Below are 6,000 nucleotides of genomic sequence, written 5' to 3'. Positions count from 1 at the left end.
GATCTGAGTGTATATACTGTGAAGGGAAGTTGCTAGGAAACATGCATGCTGCATTGGGCTAATTTTGCAGTTAATATGCCTATCAAACACAGAATTGTATCCAATTCCCAGCCTCTTTGTTTCACAAGAGCTGAAGTACAAAATTGCAGCCAACATGCACCCCCCCTAAATGAAATGCCTCTTAGGCCATTTAAAATCTAAAACTCAGAGCAAAATGCAGAGGAACAGAGACCATTCCAGGAGCCTTGCTGAAGGGTAAAAGTTAAAGTCCTGTTAGGGTGACCAGATGTCTTGATTTCATAGCGGTAGTCCCTATATTGAGGGCTTTTTCTTATCTAGGCGCCTATTGCCCCCCATCCTCGTCCTGATTTTTCACACTTGCTATCTGGTCACCCTACCCTAGGTCCTGTCCACATTACTGATACAATCAAGTCAACAACTTCTGTGCTCAGACAAGATGTGATCACTCATCTCTCTTACCATCTGTGATACACTCATAACTAGGTTATCAGAAAAGACCCTCTTCATGCTGTTCAGGGAAATCATGCCACCAAGTTTAAATGTAGTAATTGCTGACACCATTCTTACTGTGGTGAAGTCAGGGTTTAAGGTCCCATCTCTACTGCCGTTATAACCGTATTGGAGCTCTAGCAATGTTTTGACATGGTTTGTTTCTGCTTGTGTAGACTTTAGTGTTATGCAAGCATGTTGGTTATGTTTTCACTGCTGCGAAAGCCTAGGCTCTTATTCAGGTGTTGCCACTAATTTCCACTCCTGAGTCCCATCAACACACAAAAACCTCTCACCTGAGTCAAGTCGTTTTCAAGCTGGGCTAGCTGACACCACTGCTGGGGGGAGTTAGAGGCCAGGTTCCACTTTCACCTGTGCTGGTAATTGGCCCACCTTGCAATGAGGACACAGGCTAAACTACTCAAGTGGCGATAGTCCTCCAATTCCCCCGAATGACAGACAAATTCCCATAATCCACTGGGAAAGAATTACAGCATAAAGAACCATGCAATGTGTTCCCAGAAGTCCTAGCGATACACAGGCGTGGGGGCACAGAACTGCTGAGGACAAGGAAATTTGTTAGTCTCTAAGGTGCCACTGGTACTCCTTTTCTTTTTGAGGACAAGGTAACTCAGGTAGGGCTTTGCAGTGTAGCCACTCCCCCTGGAAGAGGCTAATGTAATGTTAGACAGTTTGTTTACCTTTGCATGGCCGCCCACAGTTCCCAGTGGCCGGGATTCACCGTTCCCAGCCAATAGGAGCTGCAGAAAGCGGCGTGGGCCACAGGGACATGCTGGCCGCGGCTTCCCGCAGCTCCCATTGGCTGGGAAAGGTGAACTGCAGCCATTGGGAGCTGTGGGTGGCCATGCAAAGGTAAACAAACTGTCTGGCAGCCCATCAGAGGATTACCCTGATAGGCCACGTGCAGCCTGTGGGCTGCAGGTTGCCCACCACTGCTCTAGAATGTATCTTCATTGCAGAGAGGGTCTGGACAATCGGCACCCACATTACATTAGCGTCCTCCCCGGCGCGAGTGTTGCCCAGGTTGCCCACCACTGTTCTAGAAACTAGTATCAAATGAATTGGATAAAGAGATCTATATGCCAATCACATGATACGGGACTTTTAAATTGAGCAACCTGATTAAACTTAACACCTGGAATAAGTACAATGCTGATTGGGGATCATTATTCTTAGAACCAAGGGTCAGAAGGCACTGCAAGGATCATCTAATCTAATTATTAGAGCTGGTCAATTTTGTAGACTTTTTTTCATTTAAAGATGAGTAAATAATGAAAAGGACGGATCACTAAAACAAATCAATCTGGATTGTTTGGTAAGCTAGGCAGAAACAAACAATACAAGTTTTAATACAGGCAAATACAAAGTTATACATCTAGGATCAAAGAATATAGGCTATAGTTGCAGAAAGGGGGACTCTATCCCTGAGAAGCAATGACTTTGAAAAATATTTGGGGGGGTAATGATGGAGAAAAGCACCCACACATCCCCTCCCCCCTTGGAAGAGAAGCCAGGAAAGTGGAGCTGAAAAAATAATTTTTTAAAGAAAATTGTCATCTTGAATTTTTCATCAAAAACACATTTTTGAACAAAATTTGAAATTTTTATTTTTTAAAAAACTTTCTTATAGAAAAAAGCCAAGATACTGACCAATTCTATTTTAAACATAATGCAAAATGTGACAGAGAAGGCCAAACAATTGTATAAATACAGCCCTCAAAAAGATCAGACCTGTGGCACAGTTTCTTTAATAGGAGAATTCAACAGCAATTTAAAATTAAGTCAAGATAGTAAACATAGCAATTCTCTGCTACCTTTCAGCTCTTTTATGGATGTACTAATTTAGACATGGCTAGCAGGGTTCCTTGCTATGAACTGTGCTTTTTGTAGGCACAGTTGGCTAGGAATACTTGCCATTCAATCAGACTCCTTAATTTCTCCACTCAATTTTATAATAAAATAAATTAAAATTACCTTTCTCTCTTCATAAGAGAGATTGCATGGCTTTCTTGGGGAAGGAAACCATGTTCTGGATTACATTATTTTCTCTGAAGAATTATTTGTCTAATTTCTATTATGAAGCTATTTAATTTGATGATTACTCTCAGAAGAAAAAAATCACTTGAATTAACCCTGAATAGTAGCACTTCATACAGCTGTTTCAGGCTGTTTTTCCCACCAGTCCAGTAACACATTGATATAATTAGCCATTTTAAATTCATCTGGCTTTGCCTTAGAGGTATCTCCCCTTCACTGTGTGGTCTTGAGCAAGTTGATTAGGGCCAAAGTTCCAGGAATGGATTCCAGGATTGTCGTTCTGATTTGGGATGCCTCAATTTGGGATGCCTCAATTTTGTATTTTGTATGATCAGCTTTAGAAATCCCGGGGTCTAAAAGTAGGGACCCAAAATTAGTGGGGTCTTAAAAATGTTGGGCTTACAATGATGGCAACATCTCTAAAATGGGGACCACAGTACTTAGCAATGCATATGGGTGTTGTGAGCATTAGTTAATTATGTAAAGTGCTATCATTATGAAGGTATTTACCCCAAGTAACCATTCTGGAATTAACCTGACACTGTTCTCCCAGAAGTACCACCAGGATCCAATCACACTGCTAGGTCTAGAATAGACTTTGTTCCTTAATGTTACCTACCATTGCTACCACTGGTGCTCCATTGGTGATGACCATGATGATAGCACTAGCAGCTGTTGCACTTTAACCACCATGTTGTCTAGATCTGCTTTGAGGCTAGTGTAGATATGGCCTATAACTAAGGCCTGTTTACAAACTATATTATAACAGGGATTGTTCATTCCTGTGTGAACAGGAAAGAAAAGTTATAACCACATTAAGGAACCAGAGACTAAACAGGTTTCTCTAACAGAGTTATAATATGTATCTTTTTCTGTGTACACAGGAAGAAGCAGACATATTGTAACATGATTTGGATGCAAATATTACAGAAAATGGCTAAATGAGGGAGAGAGGAATTATCCCTTCGAAGGAATATCCCTCTAATTTTGAAGACTGTCCAATTACTGCTGTGAAGAATGACATTGTAATAGATGGTAACTAATAATTTATCTTCATTAGAGCTGATGGAAAATGCTGATTTGATGAAATTGAAACATTTTGCGGGAATGTATCAATTTTTGTCAAATTTTGATGAAAAATTAGGGAAGTGCTTCATTTAGACATTACCATTTAGACTTTTATAATACAATATAATTGAAATGACAACATTGAAATGAAGCTCTTTGACCTTGCAGAAGGGGAACATTTCATAAGGTCGTTCTGATATTTCTGAAATGAATTTTTTTGGAAATGTCATTCTATGGGAAATGATGTCATTTTGTTCCAATTTGGGGATGAAAGGAGATTGGAAATATGGGAACTTCCCATGGAACAGAACTCCTATGGTTCAACCAGCTCTAATCATCACCATATAAATACAAAGTAGCATTATAACTAACTGGTGAGGTTTCTGACCAGGGATGCTGAGACCAGCCTAGTAAGCCCTCCACCTACAGAATTATCCTTCACATCCCTTCAGATGCTGGTGACAGTCTTCCAGGAGAGCAGCGATGGCTGTCTGAGGACATTACTGTTTGAGGAATCTCCTTCATAAACATGTAATTTATATCCAAAGCATTGTGCAGATATTGATTAATCCTCACAACACCTCTAGTAAGTGGGGAAGCATTAGTATCCCCATGTTACGGATGGGGAAACAAAAAGCCATGGGAATTCGATGTTTGTGGGCTTGCATGATTAGGCCCATAACCATTTTCCCCCTGCTGAAATAAGTATATCTATTGTAGAAATTAAACAGATACGGCACAATTCTAATTTACACCGAGATCCTTTTATACTGTTTGGCCAGCATGCCTTATTTACATCCACTTTAAGGGCCTTTTATGTTGCCAGAGCTGGGTAATGGGTAAATGAGAATCAAGCCTTTATTTTAACAGTAAAAATATGTTTTTTAGCAGTACAAAAATTATACTTTGCAGGGTAAAGGTTCCTCTCTCAGTACTTTTTCAAAAACAAATCTTTTTATTTGTCTCTATTTGAATTTAAAGACATAACCCGTTACATTGATAAATGAAAAAACAAGATACAGGGAACATGTTGAGGCACTGTGGAACAGTTCTGTAGTTGGTGGCTCTTGGCATTTGATCTCATGCCCAAGAATTAACCTACCATGTCATTATTGCACAGTCACACCCAAGAGGTTATGTCTCATTGTTTCACCTGGAAACAACAAGAAAACAACATATAAATGGCATTAGTGTTCAGACACTTGACCATGTATGTCTCCTCTTGTACGTCTGCAGGGTTCCAGACTCCCTCAGTTGCTAAATTGTCTCAATTAAATGTTAAAACACACTTTTAAAGTAGTAAAGTGTCTTTGGACCCGATCTATGGTAGGGAGATGAAAATCCATAGAAATAGTTCAAAATGTGCCAGAGGGTAAGGATTTGAATGTAAGCACTGTGATCTCACCCATTCCTCCTTTTAACCTTGAAGAAGGTTGTGTTTGGGGCTCTGCAAACTTTGGGAAGGGTGGCTGGATTGGTATCCACAAGGAGATACCAGTGGGAATTAATGTTGATGAATGTAGATGCTGGGTGAAAGGATGATGGTAAGCAGAAAGGAGAGTTTGGCTATCAGTGGAATCTCAGGATATTTGTAAGTTAGAAGAGTCTCCTGTCTCCCCTCCAGAAGGAGATAAGGGACAAACTCAGCCCTCTCAGTAAGAGGGTACAAATGGAACTCCATTGTTATTTCCTGTGAAACGCATGATACTGCCCGATGCCTAAAGTCAAGGTCCTCCATATGCTTCTGCAAGTTGAATTTCATTTCAGCAAGGACCCTGGGTTCTACAACACTCATATGTGGAGGTCTGGAAATTCTGCATCAATGTAATTTATATTCAAAAGAGTTTTAAAACCAATTAAAGATGAAAATGAATAATATCATTTGCAGAGCTGTCCTTGCATTATTTATTTTGAAATTAAAATCCATTTATTTTATGCTGTCACCACATTTATAAGGTGCTATAGAATTTTGTACTGGTAACATATAATTGCATTAGAAAAGATGTCAGGGAGGAATCAAAAGATTTTGACAGGAGGATAGAGGACAATTGGGGCTTTTGGAGCCTGTGAAAGTATGGAAGTGGGAACATGTTAGCTGTTAAAGATCAACTCGTTGAGTTGAATGGGGCAGTTCACGCCTTCCAAAGTTATTACATCAGGCAATCTGCAGGCACAAGAAGAAAACACCTCTTCTATAATTTTCCACTTTTGATTCTTGTTTTCAACATTTTCTTTTATTCTTGTATTCAACATTTTCAATCATGAAGGGCTAGAGACTTTTTTTAGATTGTGGAGCACAATTCTATGGCAAAGGATTGATTCCCCAGGCCTGATTGCTCAGGACTGGAAGGTGAAATGGAGGCA

The sequence above is a fragment of the Dermochelys coriacea genome, chromosome 2 (assembly GCF_009764565.3).
Source record: "Dermochelys coriacea isolate rDerCor1 chromosome 2, rDerCor1.pri.v4, whole genome shotgun sequence".
Lineage (NCBI taxonomy): Eukaryota > Metazoa > Chordata > Testudines > Dermochelyidae > Dermochelys > Dermochelys coriacea.
This window is presented reverse-complemented; position numbering follows the sequence as displayed.